We start from the raw sequence: 20,841 nt of genomic DNA on the forward strand, positions 1-20,841 counted from the left end.
CGGCGGCGGCGGCGGCGGCGGCGGCAGCTCACGGCGAGGCTGCCTCCGCTGTGAGCCCAGACTAGCAGGTGCCCCTCACGCTGAGGCTGAGCACACGCACACGCACACGCAAGACAGGCAGGGCGCCGGCGAGAGGGGGAGCGGAGCGGGGTTGGGCCGGAGGCGCGCAGCTGCCTCTGCTGCCTTTCGAACTGCTGCTGTGGCTGCTGCTGCTCCCGCCGCCACCGCCTCGGGTTGGGCGCGTGTGTTCCCGGGCGGCTCAGGGGGGTGCTAATCCACCGCTGAAGAGGAGGGGAACAACTTGCTGCTCACCGCAAAGTTGTTGCTTGCCACTTCCTTATGTAGGCATTTATTTTTCATCTCGAGGTAGTTATCTGGGGGCAGAGCCCATCCCTTTCTCTTCGGAAGTTTCCTCAGCCAAGCCCGATTTAACTCTCTTTATTATTTTTATTTCCCATTTCTCACCCCTCCCGAGATGCCTCTGCCTCTGCTGGACCTGCCTTTGCCCCTAGTGATTCTCAGGGAGCCAGGCTCAGGGCGGTACAGGGGGGCGTTGTCACGGGCAAAACCACCGTCAATCTTTCTTGCCATCAGAATACCCAGCATCTCGTTTGCTATCAGCAAGAGACAGGTTTGCAGTTTGAAGAACAAAGTAAAATCTTTCGTTTAGAAAACCCTGTCCCAGGTTTCTTTTTTGAGGGTTGCATTGCAATGGGTGGGGGCGTGGGAGTCGCGAATGTGTGCATCCGTGGGCCAGGCATTGTTTGTTTTGTCTGCGTGTGCGCGCGTGCTTCCGAGCTAGTCTGGAAGGCTCCGTGGGTCCAAGCTCCCCGGCAGAGTCCCTTCCTGACTCTTACTCAAGTTGCGGGCTGGGGCTGGAAGTCAAAGGAAAGGTGCAAGGCAAACAAGTGAGTCCATTGTGTTAGTGCTCTCTGGGAGGGAGTAAGCACTTGGCGGTCGAGAGGGGGAGACGTGCACCGCCAGAGAAGCGGCGGCGCAGCCCGCGGGAGCCCAGGTGGCTGAGCGGTGGATTCTGAAGGTGAGGGTAAGAAAAGAATTTCTCCACCTTGCATCTGGTTTAGGATGCCTGTCGCCTGAACAAAGATTCCATCAACCGATCGCTGAATACGTAGGGATTCTTCTACTGCTGTCTGTTCAAGAATCAGCTTTCTGGGATCTGGAACACATCTATTTTTCATTTTTGTGCCATTTCCCTGTACCGCTTTCATTCTGGGTGGAATTAATTGGCATCTCTGTGTTTGAGGATGAGCAATTAACACAGTTCTGCAGTTCATAGATTGCTGCCCCTGATCTTTATCTCAGTATTTCCAATGTTGACGTTGAAGATAAAATGCCTCCATCAGAGATGATCTAACCTGGACGTTTCTGAAAATTAAGTACACATGCATTACAGAGAGGTTCAACAGCAAATATGTTCTTAAATATTCTGGTCAGAATTTATTGATCAAATGAAGTATTAATCCACAGTTTAAGTAAAAGATATTTTAAATAACCATGAAAACGTCATTAAATATTTATTTTGATGAGTTACCAACTTTATACACCCACTTATCATACATACTTTAGAGTATGGCTGACTGGAAATACCAAGAAAGATGAATGTATCAAAACAGATTGGTAACTGAAAGTCTGGTTGACTTGATGGAAAAATCATAGCATTTTAAACAGGAGAATTCAAATCAAATGTTCTTTTCTTTCTAAAGCACTTTGGACTTTTTAAAAATAAGATCTCGTCCATACCATGAATTGATTTTGTCTACCACTTAAATCTTATTTTGCTAAATTTAATAATGATTCTTTTATGTCAAAGATTAAGTTCTCATTTAGGAAGAAAATACTATTTTAATGCATGGGCCCTCCCACCCCCAACCCCCTCATCACATACCACAGCAGTACTCAAATGTGATAAAATTCACTTTTAAATTAGTTTTGAATCTTTCAACCACACTGGACAATGTCTGGATTGTAAAGAGTTATCCAAGAAGAACTTTGTAAAACAAGCTGTTTAGAATTACATTGGCCGTCAGCCAATCATAGTGATTGTCAGGCTTTTATTATTCAATAAAATGACTCCCCTTTATGTTAAATGCAGTTCTGCTGAGAAAATGCTAGACATCAATATCCTCCCTGCACTTTTCTCACTCACTTACATAATTACAGTACAGTGCTCAAAATATTCCATTTATATCCTATGTGCCATTTTGTTCTTTTAGGTTGCATTGCATTAAGACCAAGAGTAAACAAAGTTAAATTAAGGAAACAAGTATGTACTGAGCAGAGACTCATTTAGCTCTTGTAACTGCATTATGGCATTGCTATTATTATACTCATTTTACAGATTAGGAAGATAAAGTCAGAGGTTTAAGTAGTTTGCCAAGGAACCCACTGTTAGTACAGATTACAGGTAGAGGTGGATCAAATTTCTATCTGTTTTCAGTTTGAATATATTATTTAAAAAAATACATGAGAGATTAAATATTTCAAGTACTACCATTGGTGCCAACTCAATGTATAGTATTCTAAATAAAGTAAATAGATATAAATTTGAGGGAAAAAAATCGACTTGCCTATTTCAGTCACCGCAACAGTAGAATTACACATACTATCATTCCCCTTTTTGCATCCGTGAAGCACAAAGGAAGGAAATAAACCTTCAAAAGCAGTGATGAAGGGGTTAATTCTTTCTGTAGCAAATATCTGTACAAAAAAGTGTGGGGATGTACGTCTTGATCACATCCTCATGCGTTAACTACAGACTCTTTCTAAAACGAAGTTGCGGTTGTGAACTACCCCTTCTGATATTCATTCTGAAGTAAACCATGGAGGATTTATAAATGAAAAGTATACTCAGTTTAAGATAAAAATAATGATGATTGAGGAAAAAAATCTATACTAAATAATCTCAATACCATTAGAAGTATGGAAAATATCTGGATTATAAATTCATATTTTTACATATGAATGTATAGTTAACATATGTCTTAGGTTATAATGGTTTCCATGTACACTTCTATTTTAGTGCCCTCAAATCACTTCATCTTTTTTACCTGATAATTTTTTAAAACTCAGTGATTTTATACTGTTTTGCTTTTTTTTTTTTAAAAAAATTAGTTACCCTATCCCTGCCTATGGACATATTTCAATGATGCTCTGCCTTTAAATTTGCATGGTTTGCTTTCCTTTTCTCCAATATTTCTGCTGAAATATTTAAAGACTAATCAAGTGGTTTGCAAAAATGATCAAAGAAAATGATTAAAATATATATAAAATTAAGGGCTATAGTATAGTATCTCACAGATAAAATAAAAAAGAAATAATTACCAAAAATTCTCTGTAATTTGTTTCCATAGTTCTTATTTCACTCTTGGCATAACATATTTTATGGGATCCAAAATATAAGAAATATAGGTAAAATATAGATCAAAAATTTTTTTGATTTTTTTAATTTTTTCCTTACAAAAATAAACATGTGTATATATATGTATATATATATACACACACATACATATAAAACTAAGAAAATGTATTTAAAGGAAATTGACATTTTCAATAATATTCATACTTTGAATATGATTTTTTGCATTATATAGATTGAATATTGTTCTCTGCTAAAGTCACCTTCAGCAAAAGTGACAGTGTGTACACAACAAAGCCCTGTTGAGTAACAGGATAAGTGCACTAGGCACAGAAGGGGAAAGAGCAGCATAAGATAATGGTCAGTGTTCTGCACCACTTGTCATTATTCGTTGACTACTGACCTGACAATCACCCATTTAAGGTGAATATAAAATATGTCAGCTTATAAATTTATCTATAAGCATGGATTTAGCCAACATGTCCCTTTATATTTGAAGAACTAGAGCTGAAAATTATATAGAGTCAGTAATAGACCTCTGGAAGGTACTAAAAGTTAAAAATAGTAGGTTAATTATAAAAATATGCACATATTAATATAATATAAATATATGAGAAGCCTAAAAAGATCAAAGAAAGAAAGGGATGTTATTAAACAAAATAAAATGCAAGTGGGAAACACCATAAAAGAAAAATATGTGCTCTACAATAACTACTTATGTGTTTTAGATGCTTGATATATGTAGTGTCATGAAATTCTCACAATCAGACTGAGTTTTTAAAAGACTTGCCCAGGGATATAGAACTAAAAAAAAAAAAAAAGAGCTAAAGTTTTCATATTTCACGAAGCTTTTAAAAAACCATACAAGAGAAAAAAAAAAAAAACCTCATGACAATGTGCTGTCATTACACCTAACAAGTTGAGAAAATGATAATGTGTAGAAGGATGGGAGGAGAAGTTTGGGGAGAGGATGAACAAAAAAGAAGAGAAGTAAGGACAAAAAGGAGGGAGGGAAACCTAAGTCCAAGAGCACTGGAGAGGGGTCCTGGGAAATCTCCAAAAATATACCTGAGAAATGTGAGATGAGTGCAAACACTGGACAGATTTGGGTCATAAAGATGAGTCCTAAGAGGCATGTGACAAAAAGTACATTAGATAAATATTGCAGACTTTAGAATAATAGTTTCTTTGCTGAAACTAAATGCTGCCAGAAAGCAATCTTGCTGAGATTAACAAAACTCTTTACCAGAGCAAGTGGCATTAAAAAAAGAGAGAGAGAGAAAGCCAAAAAAGAGCTATCTTTATTTTATTTGTGGTGAAAAATTAAAAGATTTATCTACACTAATGACCCAGAACAGGTAAGAGGAGACAATCTAGTTTTACTAGGAAATTAATTTTGCAAAAAGAGAAGAAACTCTAAGATACTGAAAACTGGTGTTTTATTGACTTGCTAAAAGATCATAAAGGCATGAAGCAGCTGTTTTAGATACCATGATATATAGTTATAATTCTGTCCACTCTTTATTTATTTGCTTTAATTGTAAAAGTTTAGGGTTTAGAGAGATCTGGATTTAAAATATTATTTAAACTTTGGGATATTTTCCCTCTGAGATAAGTGTCATTATTTGTGTAAAGATTGTAGCATTCAAGAGATGAATGCATGAGATCAGCTGGTTATCATCAAGTCTTTGGCTTTCATGAGTAAGAGGCACTTCAAATTTCCATGAAATTTAATGTTGTTTATTCTATTAAATAAAGCTTACATTTGAAAACAAAAACATTCATTTCCTGGGAGTGAAACTGAATTTCAAAAGTCAGAAAAGTATAGTAGAATAATTTTATCCTGCTACATCATATGATGATGTGTTCCGTAAGCCTCTTACTAAAGAGTCAAAACACTTAAAAAATCAGATTTGCTCATGTACATCTTTCACACCAACAAATGTGTGAATAGACATTTGATTAAAATTTTAGGAAATATTTTAGGAAATATTCAATTTAGTCTAATTGTTGTATGTAAAAAAATGTATTTCTCAAATTCCTTTTATGGTTTATTGAAACAAATAGGTTGACTATATATTACTTCTCTGTTTTATATTCTTCCTTCCTCAGATATTCGCTACTCTCTTTTTTTCTCCATAGCTCAGAACTCAGAGCCTTTTAGATCTTTACATGCATATTCAGCATCTCTGTGTGGGAAGAGATTAGGATATGTTAATCGACTGATTATTTTTACTCATATCTAGTGTATAGAAAATATTTCATATTAGCAGTCTAATTAGACATTTTGTAAAAAAAATGATTTTAAGAAATAGTCAGTTCTGTATGTGATATGTAATATTTGTAGCCCCCAGATTCCTCTTGCCTCAATGTCTTAGCCTCAATGTAGAGAGGGGTCAAATTTATTATCATCTGCAAATACCACAGCTGTTGGCTACTTGGTTTCAGGGTGGTAAATTATTTGTTATTTTATTCATCAAAAGCTCCAGAGAAAATAGGAGCAAAGATTAAACACAGGCTTTCCAAATAAAAATATAATGAACTACTACTAGGTCACTGGGCAAAATATGAATATTTCAAACTACAACTTATAATTCATAAACATTCCAGCTAAGCTCCACATCACAGAAAAGCAGCACATCTTTCATTGTACAGCATCAGAGGTCTTTTATAGGTGCCAGTTATAGGTGCATTTATCTTTGAAAATTACATTAAAATCAAATGTAGGATTTTCTTTTGTCATGATACCGAAAAGGTATCATTAAAATTTATTATGCATTTTGTTTTGCCTTTTTGAAGAAAAAAGGATAGGTTATCTTTCAAAAGACTTCAATAACATGTTTTATTATTAGTTCCTAATTCAGCTGTGTTGAAAAGTCTCAGAGATAAGAAAAATGTGTAACTTCCAAACAAAACTTATTCTTTCAATTTGATACTTAGTTCTCTTACAGATTAATGTAATCTGTAACTTTTCATCATTGCATGACAGAAGATACAACATATTTTAAGAGTTTGGAGAAGAAATCAACATTTTTCAAACATTTACTGGAGGTATAATAAGTATCAAAATGTTTGAGGACACTGAATAAAATTTATAAAAGGAGAACAAGTAGAATAAATTAAAATTAAATTCCTGATTCACAAATACACTACTTTTGGAAGGAAATGGAGGAGGTATTTTATTGATACAATTTTGTCCAAAATCTCCTCATTTTCATTCAATAGCCTACTGAGATTAGACAAAGACTGCTGCTTAATGAACTGTTTCTGGAATTGAGTATAGTTACCAATAAAAATAGTATTTATTCTACTCAGTATAAGACATTTATTAGTACTCTGAAACATAACACATAATTTTATGGTGATTTAAATGTTATTTATAACATATTTTTCTAATCAACAACAACAAAAATACAGAGACTATAACAAAAAATTGACAAATGTAATGCTCAATTAGATAAAAAGAGTAAGCTGGTAGAGAGATCATTAAAGTTTACATTATTTTCTCATATTTACCTTATAAATTGTGTACAATCTAAATAATTGTAAAGACATTTGTTATTATAAAGTGTATTCTGTGTTAGGAAAAAAATGCTACTTGGTTACACTGACACATGAATATTTATAGTTATCCTTAAATGTGTAGAATTTTATCTTTTAATTCATTCAAGCAAGATTGGTGAATATACAATAAGTTAAATTGGATGAAATAATTTCATGGCCAAAACTTTGTTAATGGGACTCTGAAAATGTCCTTAAAAGGTCCTGTGTTGACGTTTCATTCTTCAGCATTATGACATAGGTCCTAAAAGACATTTAAAAATATAGAATTAGATTTCTTCAAATGTCAAAAATAACTAAAATGAAATCAATGCACATCATAGGTAAATATTCTCTGTATTTTAATTCAGAATTAAATATAAACTAAAACTTTGGTTTTGGCCCTATTTTTTTGTTTTTTAAATTTTAATTTGTGTTATTGATGGGAAAAGATGTTATGGGTAACATTTAAATCAGCATAAAATTACATTTTGTCTAATTTAATGTTAAAATTTTTTCTAGGGGACCTACCCTGGTGGCGCAGCCAGTTGGAGTGCAGTACTGCTTAGCTTTGAAGCAAATGGCTGCTTCATTGAGAGTCAAGCCCCATTCTGGAGGTGATCCACATGGTGCAGCAGACCTCTCCTTTCTCGCAGGCTGCTCCCCTCTGTAGTGTATTTCATCAGTTGGCCTATTCTGCTCCTCACTCTGTCTCTGGTGAATCCTGTCACCGCCCCTGCACCTCTGGCCTGTACCTCAGTTCTGTACGCATAAACAAATAAATCTAAAAAAAAAAAAAAGTCAGTGATTTATTTAAAATTATAATAAAATCCTAACATAAAATCTCAACCCAGTAAAAACATTTCTGAGGATTGTTTTCTTGCTATGTTCTAAACATGAAGGATTTTATTTATGAGAACTCGAATTATAGACAGTTATTGTGTCCTCTACAGTCTTAAACATAAGGATTTCAAGTAAGTTTTTTCCAAAGTACTGGATCACATTCAAATCATGGTTGAATTCTTTGACGAGTGCCAGAAGTGCTGACAGAGGGTGTCGCTGAATATATATCCATATGCTTTAGATACCAGACATTCAGGAAATAGAAGTGATATTTTCTGTAAAAATTCAGTATTTGATCTGTATAGGTGGAAAGCCTGGCTACTCCTCAAAAGTGATGTTAATGGTGAATACCAGTAGATGTTTATAGATTTTTTGTTTTGGCAAAAAGAACTGAGCAATTCGGCTACACATTTTATGATGTTCTCGATTTCTACCAAAAGGAAAACACAAAAAAAAGATCAGCAAGGGTCTGAACACTATGGACAATTACTCAACAAGCAATCAAACAAAGAATCAGCTCTGATTTTTTTTTTTCAGCTCTGATTTTTTTTTTTTTTTAAGATTTATCTATTTGTGCATACAGAACTGGGGTACAGTCCAGAGATGCGGAGGGTGGTAGGATTCACCAGAGACAGAGTGGGGAGCAGAACAGGAAGATAAGGAAGTACACTGCTGAGGGGAGCAGTGGGCGGGTCAGAAGAGGTCTGCCTCGCCATGTAATCACCTCTGGGGCAGGCGGGGATCAAACTCATGCAGAAGTGGCTTTAGCTTCTTAGTGCTGTGCTTTAACCCCCTGCCAGCTCTAATTTTTAGTGGAGATTCATTCTTACCAATTTGCCAGGACGTTGAATTTAAAAGCCTTCCCAGAAATATATAAATCCACATGGCTATCAAATAAGAATGCTCATTAGCTTTTCAATAATGCAAAGGCCTGTCCAGATGACATTAATATCATGAAAGCTTGATTTCTAGTAATATTTACACAATACCAGGCCACTGCTGTAGAAGCTATTAGTTTGTGGCCTTTCAAACACCACCGAGTCTAAATTTTCAGAATCTATCCCCTTCTTCCTCCATTCTTTCCTTGCTTCCTCTTTCCCTCCCTCCCTTCCTTTCTTATTTTTTCTTCCTTCTCCACCTTTTTCCTTCCCTCATGCTTGTATTTCATGCTTGTATTTTCTTTTGCCTTCTTTCCTTCCCTCATGCTTGTATTTCTTTTGCTCATAGAAAGGAGTCTTACTTCAAGTACACAATAATTTCTATATTACGCTCAGTGCTGGAATGACAGAACTATGCCACTGTATGCCTTTCCATGGAGTATCTCCAATAGCCCCTGCACGGCCTTCAACTATTGCTGCCTATGTGCGCCTGCCACCTCGTCTCCATTTTCACACCAAGAATCTACTTCTCTGGTTTAACTTGAGTGCTTTACACCTTTACTGCCCTTTTCTTTCTTGGCACATATCTGATATATTTTGAATAACTCGGTGTTTTAAAAGGTAGAAGGAAGAATAGAAAGGCAGTTGAGAGCAGATAAGGAATGGATCTATTTTACAGATGAGGAAAATGATGCAGAGATGATGTGATTTGCTCATGGTTACACACCATCCTGTATGCCAGATTCACTACGGCAGTGTCACTTAAGCGCTCAACCAGCTCCCAAGGAGCATCAACAATGAAGTCTGGAAAGGAATTGTCAATGAACAGTGGAAGCTTGGAGGGTTTCAAGAAGGCAGAAGTGATCAAGAGAAGCAAATATTGCTGACTCTTGAAGGAAGTGAAGTGATTCTTTACTAAAACATAAGGGGAAAAAAAGCTTTAAAAGATTATAAAATGATCCCATTGGTAAGAGTTGTGTAATATGAACACCACGCTGCCGAGTTTTTTCCTGCTAGCCCTGCTTGATAGAAAAATCTCACCAGTGTTGCTGCAGGAGGTCATGAAGAGACAGTGACCACAGATTGATCTGCAGGTGAACTGGACCTGCTCAATGTCCAGTTACCAATCTCCCTTGACTCCTTGTCCAAACAGCGTCCACACTGTCAACTGTCACCATACTAGGAGCCACTTCTAGGATATAGCTTGGACTGTATGCAGGACTGAAAAAACTCCTTTAAAGACTTTGTGTAAACGCTTACAGGTTCTAGCAGGCATCCAAGTAGGTTGCAGAGACCTACTTACCTTGTCGTCACCAAGGGCAAGTCTCCTATGAACGTTTCTTGGCTTATGAAAACCTCTACCTACCAATCTAGGATGTGACCTGTCCCTTTCTCCCAGCTCTGCTCTGCCCTCTGTGCTCAGACATCAGTTTCAAATTTCATCCCAAAACTGGAGCTTTTCTACTACCCAGCCTGATAATGGCACTAAGGGGGCATAGAAGGGAAAGTGGAAATGACTTTGCTACCAGTTTTGGAAGATTCAGAAAGAGAACAAGAGGATAGTTTGATGCTACTTATTTCCTGAGAGAACTGAGCTGTCACTGTTTGCGTATTTGTTCATTTTTAAGGCAGAGGGATAAGTTGTTGTTGGAACTTGTGTTTGAAATCCTTAAGTTTGTTTCGGGACATGGTGCCTTGGAGCAGCACAAACACATGTGAATGGAATTGTCCAGTAGGTAATAAGAAAAATGTGCTTTTCATAATCTGAGTTTCCCAGTTGTCTCTTCAGAATCTTGAAAGCAATTGGCATAAATTTTGAGACTTGAGGCTTTTTGAATGGATGAACTCTCCAAAGGAAATATCTAGAGAGATCTTAAGGACAAGAATTTTAGGAGTAGAGTTAAAGCTAAAAGTGAGAGAAGGGAGCAAATGGGGTGGGGGGGAGTTGCTAAGAAACTTAAGTTGGGAATATGGATAACACTTTTTTTAATGTGGCAAACCATCAACTGAGTAGAAAGGTGTATAAAGACATTATCATCTTGAGCCCTCCCTGGTGACACAAGGGGTTAAAGCGCAACACTAGGAAGCTAGTCACCATTAACTCAGCATGAGTTGGATGGTGCCCAAATGCTGACCCACATGGCTCAGCAGACCTCTTCTGCTCCCCTCTGCTGTGTACTCCAGTCAATCTGTCTGCTCTGCTCCCCACTCTACCTGTGGTAAATGCTCTCACTGCCCCTGCACCTCTGGCCTGTACCCCAGTTTCTGTATGCACAAATAAATAAACATTTTAAAAAAAGGATGTTATTATCTTATGTCTTTGTCACATGCTACCATATTAATTGACTTATACTTCACAATAGATATTTATAGTTCATGTAGAGGTTTTTATTTCCATTCTTGGGAAAGATATGCATCTTTTATTTGATGGTATCATAGAATTTAAAACTGAGCTTTATGAGTTCTCAGACTTTCATTTATGGTTGTAGAAATGTTATTACTATAAAGGAGAGATAAGTTGTTATCCTTCCAGCTAACTCAATTTATGTAAAGAGTGGGAGGAGATAATCTATATAAGTATAGATGCTGAGGGTCAGAGGAATAAGCTTGTTTTATTTTTTAATGCTCCAATTTCCTGCTAAGCAAATATCTAGGACCATTAAAAAGATGACACACAGATATCTGTTACACATACTGTTAATGCTTCCTACATTTGTGTAGTGTGGACAAGTGATGAAGAATAATAATTATAATGAAGCAGTTTTAAACAGGTTCAGGAAGAATTAGCCATAAGGAAGGTACTGTGGAGATGCTTATGAAAACTATGGAGTTGTCCCTTGTGATATGCCTTGTCAGGCAGAACTAATTATCTGTGGATGATAAGAGAAAATATGGTGAAAAACAGCAGCCATTTCCCATAGCGGGAGTATCCATTTAAAACCCAACAACTCCCTGAACCATGAGATAATTGAAACTGTACCAGAGCTGGCATGAATAACAAGGTCTGGACTGTCTTTCTTAGAAAGTGATGGGGGTGGACAGTGAAAGCAACTTTAGTACATTAGAAGATTAAATTTTATTTCAACATCTTGATGTTATCCTATTAGAATTAAAAGGGAATTACTAAATGTACCCAAACTAAAACATTCAACCCAGAAACCTAAGTTAGCTAGCTGAAGTTTGTGGATGGCAGAATCTAATATAGGTCTAAACTACTTACTTTGCAATTTTAACATGAAAACAAATTTTTAGGAACATTTTAAATGTCTTTGCTTATATATTCAGTGTTCAAAATGAATATTTAAGGAACTTAATAAATGTTAGTTCCATAGTAACAGAGATGTTGTCAAAGAAAACAAATATTCAAACCAAGATTTCGAATCCCCATCAAAAAGGAAGTAATTTTGTTCCTGGATTATTAGCAGCACCACAAAGAATGTTTTATAGTTTTGTTTTCTGACAATTTTCTCTCTCACTAATTTCCATTTTTTTAGGACTGGGACATTGTTCAAAAAAAGAAAGTCGTCAAGGATGTAATGTCATCTGTGGGTCATTACTTTAATAATATTAAATTTAATAATGAATTTAATAATTTAACCAGGTTAAATTGCAACTTTATTAACCTGGTGCCATAATGGCTGCTTCTACTCCATACATCATAACTACTTCTAGTCAGGAGGAAATGACAATCAAAAGAATAAAAGATCAGTAAAGTCTGGAAGGTAATTATGTTTAACTAGTTCTTTAGGAAAATCAGAGTTTTGTTAACAAAGTAGAAGGGGAGACTATGTAAGCAGTCATGTTTACAACTAATAGTGTTTGTAAACCAATAAATATTATCTAAGAAAATTAGAGAATGGGTTTTGTGTCTTTTAGCACTTTATGCTGGATTCATGCTATATAGCAAATGAACTATAATAGTAACATTGTATGTTTTTTTCATCAGAGAACTACTCTAATAGCTTCAACTATTTGGGAGGAAGAAATTTTAGATATTCAGCAATATTGCTAAAAGTTTACTTTTTAAAAAACAATTATTTGGCCCTCCCTGGTGGCGCAGCGGGTTAAAGCACTGCACTGAGAAGCTAAAGCCACTTCCGCATGAGTTCGATTCCCGCCTGCCCCGGAGGTGACCACATGGCGCAGCAGACCTCTCCTGACCTGCCCGCTGCTCCCCTCAGCAGTGTACTTCGTTGATCTGCCTGTTCTGCTCCCCGCTCTGTCTCTGGTGAAGCCTCTCACCGCCCCTGAGCCTCTGGCCTGTACCCCAGTTCTGTATGTACAAATAAATAAATCTTTAAAAAAAAAAAACAATTATTTATACATACAGAACTGGGATACAAGCCAGAGGTACTGGAGGTGAGAGGACTCACTGGCTGGGACAGAATGGGGAGTAGAATAGGCATACAGAACGAAATATACTGCTGAGGGGAACAGCCAGTAAGACAGAAGAGGTCTGCCACTCCATATGGATTAGCTGGGGATTCAACTCATGCTTCAGTGGCTGCAATAACTTCATAGTGCTGTGCTTTAATCCATTTCACCACCAGAGAGGGCCCTCTAAAAGTTTACTTTTAATCAAAGATAAAATAGAACAGAACAAAAGTGAGTATTTGAAATATTATTAGTTATATTTTTGTGTTCATCAATTTTCCACCAAGGAGAATCATAAATTAGTTTCAAAAAGAAAACTGTGGTGAGCTAATTGCAAAAATAATGGAGAGGAAATTTCTATGATTAACTCATAGAAAAATAATTAAGATCTTTTCCTGTAAATTTAAAATAATGATTAGATATGAGTAAGGATTTTGTGTTTTGTTTTAAAATGCTCATTTCTTTGTTCCTGTTGAATTCTTAAAGAGGGATATAAGTTATAGTCAACTGCATTATTATTCATGTATTCCTTTCTTTTTGACTGCCTATCTGTGCATCTCTTCAAAAAGACTTCATATTCTTTGAGTTTATAATACCACTAGTCAGTTTAAATGCAACCTACAGGTAGCAATATGAAACTAACTTAAAGTCAGTAGGTCTCATGATTTACTGCTTTACGTAAAAGGAATCTTTTTTTAAAGAAAGATTGCACATGCTAAGGAATGACTCACTCCATTAAAATATTTGCAAAATAATACTGACATTTTAATAAAATATAGTCATTAAGTATAAAATTATGGATACTGACATTATAATTTAAAATATAACTAGCATAGTTTTCTGAAACAAATACATTTATACTAAAATGCAATGCTCATTTATCAAAAGAGAAAAATATGTGCACCTATGTTAGCAGAAATGAATTGTCAACATTTTTTATGGTTAAATATATAGATATAAAACCATAATTATAACTTACCTGCATTATGAGGAAATAATAAAACTGTCATAAAAAAAACAACTATCTTCCTAGTCAAAATGCTCAAATTTTCAAGTCAATCATTGTGGAAGATAGTGCAAGTTTATTATTCCATTGCTAGGCATTATGATGTCTCTGTAGCAATATTAAACAAAATGTTTATATTTTAATAGGCTAATATTAAAATGTTATATTTTCTATAGAACTTGCATTATGAAGATGCAAGTTAGTCAGCTATTAAAATCAAGGATCTAAATTATGCTGACACCATCTTTAAAATACTTGATGCTTGGGCCTCCTTGGTGGCCTAGGGTTTAAGTCACAGTGCTATCAGTACTACAGCCTGAGTTCGATCCCCACCCGGAGGGCTAATCCACATATGGAACATCAGACCTCTCCTATCTTGCCCACTGCTCCCCTTAGCAGTGTATTTCAGTAGATCTCCCTGTACTGCTCCCCACTCTGATGAATCCGCTCACTGCTCCCTATCCATGCACCCCCACACACATAGACCTCTGGCATAAACTCTAGTTCTCCTACAAAATAAATAAATACTCCTTTAAAAATACTTGATGCTCAGATTGGGCCTATAAGCATATCCCAAAATAATTAAATACAAATAACATTTAAATACAAATGGTGGCTGTTGTAAAGCTTAATTTATTCTTGATTTTTATTCATTTATTTTTAAAATTTTATTTTATTTACTTATGCAAACAAGATCTGGGGTGGGCGTGAGAGGATTCATTTGAGATACACTGGGGAGCAGAGCAGGCAGAGCTACAGAAATACACTGCTGAGGGGAGCAGTAGGCAAGACAGGAGAGGTCTGCCGCGCCACCTCGCCAGGTTAGCTGTCCTGGCTGATATCACTAATGCCTCAGTGGCTGCTGATAGCTTGATATTGCTGAAACATTAACCCTTGTGTCACTTGGGAGGCCCTAGCTCTTGGTTTTTAAATATTAATAATATACGACAGTGAAAACTAATTTTCTACATGCATATACAACTAATTTTAAGGTGAGGAAATACCATACTTAGGAATACCTTGACAGAAGAATACAGCATAGTGTCCTTACATGTAGGCTCCTTATTTGACTGAACTGAAAATGATACTGATCAATTAGCTGGCAGAAAGGAAGCATAACAGAAAGGGAGTATTTCCTACATGTTCTAGTAAAGAGTCATTACTGAAAATAGTAAAGGGAAAGAAAAGAGATTCAAATAAAAAAAGTAGTTTTGTTTCTTTTGATTTCCTTGAAAAAGAAAAAAAAGGTAAGTATTATAGGGGTGGATCCACTGTGGTTTAGAAAAAGGGAAGGATAGCATGACCTTTTAATGGAACAAGAGTCCAGTGAACTCGTATTTCAAAGTCATATTGTATGGAGGTTGCCCCCTCCCATTTTAAGTGACAGAATTCATGGAGATTTGGACATTGAAATGAACCAACTCCTACATTACATAGCACAAATGCTTTAGTGTGATCACTGGACAAAATGGGTTGTTTGGAAACCTGCACTCTCCACAGGCTACTTTTCTGTATAACTTTCCTTAAGAAAGTTGACTTTTTTTTATTAACCGAAAATACAGTTATTTTAAAGGCTAGTTTCAACTACAATTACATTCTATAATTTCTCTCCAATTACACTAGCAAACAGCAATTTCTTCTTATGCTGAATCCATGTCACTTACAATCTAGCTAACATACCATATTGTTTTAGAAATTCATAAACCACAATTAAAAAATAGATCTTGTCACTCTTACGAGCATGCTTCTTATGCAACCTACAACATAATTGCAAAATAACACCTATAAATTGAAGTACCTGTCTTCATGACTTTAAATTTAGGTCCCATATTTAAAAAGAGTGTTTTCCTTATCCAAATTGTCTAATCAGTATGGTAGGCCTGTTACAGTTAGCATCCACATCAGCACCTTATCTCTGTTATTCTTGCCATTGTTATATCTCTTTGAGTTGCTACTTGGGTACCCTAAAGTGAATTCCATGAATGACACTTTAAGCTTCAAAGTCACTATGGAAATATGTTGAAAATCCCTTTATATATTCTCATATCATGTAGAATATTAAAATAATAATAATAATAATAATAATTTTATGTAGATCACTCATTTTTAATATTTATCCCATTATTCTCTTTGATATACATCTTAACAATGTGTCTGCATGTCATTGTGTGTGTGTGTGAGAGAGAGCGAGAGAGAGAGAGAGAGAGAGAGAGAAAATGAGAGGGAGAGGAGCTTAATCTTTCTAATTGAATTCTGATATCATTGAGAGCAGATGAGTGTTGTATACCCTGAATTATGCTACTCACAATTTGGAAAATAAAGAAAACAGTAAGCTGAGTTACTGGGTTTGGAGCAAAATGTAGATAAATAACACTCCATTTTTTTCTTCCTTTGTGTCATGTGCTTATTTGTTGTTCTGTACTGTATGCTTGTTTCCTCATTGCATTCTTACAACTCAAAAGGCACATTTCAAGCTATGTTTAGTGCTGAATCATTATTTCTATCCCCAACTCAGCCCCTTCAGACACAGTTGCAAACCCAGGTTGTTTTCTCTACTTCTGACACGCTTCTAAATCCAAAGTTCTTGAACCCATTTTTCAGGTTCAATTAATTTGCTAGAGTAATCGACAGAACTTGAGGAAACTAGGTTACACATTTATTGTGAAGGAACTCAATAACAGCCAGTATGTAAGTGTTACAGGAAATAAAATCTCATCAAGAGGTAAACAAAGAGTTTACTAGATAATCAAAGTGAGGATCTGAACCCAGAAAGCAACTGGCCAATTTTACTGTTGTGAGAATTGTTCCCATAAACATAAGATTAAATTTCATTTATATAGGTAGGGACATTGAGTCATTGACATTAAGAATGTACTTATTTTTGGTCCTCCCTGGGGGCGCAGTAGGTTAAAGCACAGCACTAAGAAGCTAAAGCCACTGCAGCATGAGTTCGATTCCCACCTGCCCTGGAGGTGACCACATGGCACGGCAGACCTCTCCTGACCCGCCCGCTGCTCCCCTCAGCAGTGTACTTCACCGATCTGCCTGTTCTGCTCCCCACTCTGTCTCTGGGAAAGCCTCTCACCGCCCCTGAGCCTCTGGCCTGTACCCCAGTTCTGTATGCACAAATAAATAAATCTTTTAAAAAATGTAATTATTCTTAATAGGTAAGAACTTATAGTTCTCAGTTGTACAGACCTAAAGTTATGCTGATATGTGTATGTGTGTGTGTGTGTTTAAGCAATACAAATTTAATCTCTTTCTTTCTACAGAGTACTCAGCAGAGGACTGGGTGCTAATTGTCAAATTCTCTTTATCTGGTTTCTTGGTAGTAAATGGATGAGAAAATTCCTGGAAGTTCCAATCATAAAATTACAGGGCTAAATCCACTGATAACTTTTATCCTTAGGTGCTTTCCCAAGTTCATCTCATTAGCATAAACAAAAGACATGGTTATCACTCTTTCCGTTTAGGAAGTTATAAGGGTGGTGGTATCTTATAGCCAGGAACTATAGAACTATAGATAAAGACCAAATATATACATATGACCAAAGATATGTATGTACATGTACATACATATATAACAAATGATGAATCACACCACTGTGAATGGAATAAATCCATGACATTATTGGAATCAACCCATGACATTATTTCTGTACTACATATATTTTCAGAACCTGTACCCCTCTCCCTGCTATCCCCCCATTCCCCTGCACACACACACACATACGATGTGGCTAAGGCACACATCGTACTTATTAGTGAAATCACCCTTAAGCTATATCTGTGAATGTCTACCTTTAAATAGGATGCATGTGTGATAGCTACCAACATTAGAATTCTATTAGCCTGTGCCCAGCACAGAACTGGAATGAATGCTTGTTGAATGAATGTTTGGACGAGTGAGTGATACTTCAGAGAATAAAGCAAAGGATCCATCATGTTGAGCAGACCTGATGTTGGTGAAAGGGTTCAGAGTTCTAACCTCAGTGGTAGCCCTATTTTGCTAGTACATAGAGTGGCAATTCTTACATCTTTGATTTTCTATTGGAGAGAGCTGTTCAAATGCATGCGATACTCCCCAGGGTGAGGAGTCTGCTACTATAAGTATAGCTTTACCTCTCAAGAAAACATGTTGCCATAGAAATAAGTTTAAAAAAAAAAGACACTGTAGATATGTTTGAAATTTCAATTTCTCCAACAAGTAAATCATTCATAGTTCAATTACTTATTAGTAGTAGCAATTTGTCTGTAGCTTCAAGTAATGAGTACATTACACCAAACCTTGCTGCATAAGGAAAAAATCAGTGCATTTTAATTATTAGGCTGTCCTTAAAAATGCTATTATTTTAATTATATGCTCACCCTTCTGTCATGATAACCATGATGATAACCATGATACTTTAATGTTGATGTTTAACTTTGGAACTTATTTTTCAGTAGTTTCAGTAGTCCATGAGAGACTGCTGAAATCTTCTTTTGCTTCAGTACCTGCCACAGTGCTAATAAAAACTTGAAATATTGGTGTGGTCAACATGTTTTATTGAATATGCTTTTATTCCATATCAGGCTTGTATCAAGTGCTTGAAGAATAATAATGACTCCTGCCTTATTTCTTCTTTCTGATGTAAAGGATATATATATATATTTCATGCCGGGGCAGGGCATGATAGTCTGAATAGCATTTATAACAGATGTTTATAGCGTCAGGTTAAAGGCTGGTTTTGAAGAGGCAAAATTGGAGACAGTGAGCCTTTCAATAGTTCATGTGAGAGCTTGTAAAGACTGAAACAAGGAAGATGTAGCAATAAAATGAAGAGAATTGATTTGATAATCTCTTAAAAGGTAATGGCGTCTGTTCACAGAACTTGAATGAGTAGGTGGTAGAATAGGAAACAAGAAAAATTAAGATGATTCTGGTGACTGATGAGCTGGCTGGTTGACTGGATAAGGGTGGAATTAATGGAGATTGAAGAATAGTTGCTCCGATGGAGGTAAGATCATGCTTCAGTCTTGGAAGGTCTGCTTTGAAGCACCTGTAAGATTCAATTATTTATGCTCATCATAAATGAGCAGTTGGAATCTTTCTTGCAGGGAGGTCAGGGTATAGATTTTGGAGCTAGCAATATATGGCTGGTAGTATGAGACGTAAAAATAGATGAAAATCTAAAGTAGTATAAAGAATGGGAACTGCAGGGATTGTGTATAAAAATGCCAACATTTGAGTGGCAAGCACAGAGTAATCTGAAACAATAGCTGAAACAAGAAACTCTCCAGCAAATAAAGGGATTCAATATTTCTATAAGTGACTGGTACACATACCACCAGATCTTGCTTTATTATTCTTGAATAAAAGAGAACCAGACTCCCTGTGGAAAATGCTGATTCTAAGAGTAAATCAGGGAATACCCAAGTGATACTATAACATGCTATAATCCCAGAAAATGAGGATGTTTCAAAAAAAAAAACAAACATATACACATAAACATGCAATAGAAAACCTTACAACACATTGATTATATTAAGTAAAAGGCATGGAAATCAAATTTTAGATAGAAAAAAGAAAAGAATAGGTCAAATAGAAATTTCTTTTGTAAATATAAAATTGAACATTTACCTGTTCAAAGACATAAAGCTGGAGCCTTCCCAACATTTCTCTTAACATGCATCTATGTTGTTCTCTCCCAGCATATCTTCATCTATTCTTTTCACGTCTCAACTACAGATTTATTTGGCAAAACTGGAAAATGAGATCTCATCTGTAATAACAAGCCTGAGATAGCCTCAAATAAAACAATGCTTATGGTTTTAGACCTGTCCCACCCAGGAGACACGGTATGTAGCAGAGATTAACTGCTAACCTTATAAAGAGTGATCCTTCCTGGACTTCCTAGACAAAAAGTTTTTAGCTATAATCTCTCCCTTAAGATCACCCATCCTTTTAAAGAAGTGATTATTCCAGGAGTATAAATAAAAGAGCTGAGGTCAGCTATATATCTTGCAAAGTACTTGGCTGGAGCAATAGTCATGGTAACTGTGAGGTGTGGGAGTCTTGGGAAGCTGGCAAAGTGACTTGTGCAACCCTTTACTTCTTTTATTTATCTTTTGAATGTTTTTGTATATGTTACTTTTTATGTCTGCCCAGTTAATAACCAAACACCTCATTGAATCTTAACACACAGATCTGCTTTTACTCAATTGACCCCACACAGTATGACTCACTTTATCAACAGTAAACTGCTCTTTCTTTGGTCTTATTCCTTCATAATTTTATTTGTTATTGTGTAATAGTTCTCCTGTAATGTGACAACTTTAGTAGGAGAATTTTATGAAAGGTATATAGCTAAAGTGGGTAATTCTAATGATAGGAATTTGTAGGCATTATGTATTGGTTAGGATTGATAATATCATGTAGGTGTTGAAATATTTTGATACCACCTGAGAGCACAAAAGTGTCTTCTGGGTAGTTTATTGCAGATGCCCATGTGGACCATGCACAAAAGATGTTTATTATGAAAAACGTGTAATATTTATATACAAGCATATTATATAAAGGTTAAAAATATTTGTATATATTACATGTTACAAAATATATAGTTATATGTAAATACACACACACATATACATATAATTCCTTTTGCTAAGAGAAGTTCTTGAATGAATTAAAGATATGATTGTTAAAACCCAAAAGTGGGCCCTCCCTAGTGACCCAGCGTGTTTAAGCACAGCACCAAGAAGTTAAAGCCACTTCAGCATGAGTTGAAACCCAGCCCCGGAGGTGACCCACATGGCATGGCAGACCGCTCCTGACCAGTCTGCTG

This window comes from Condylura cristata, unplaced genomic scaffold (genome assembly GCF_000260355.1).
Source record: "Condylura cristata isolate star-nosed mole 26May11 unplaced genomic scaffold, ConCri1.0 scaffold00009, whole genome shotgun sequence".
Classification (NCBI taxonomy): Eukaryota; Metazoa; Chordata; class Mammalia; order Eulipotyphla; family Talpidae; genus Condylura; species Condylura cristata.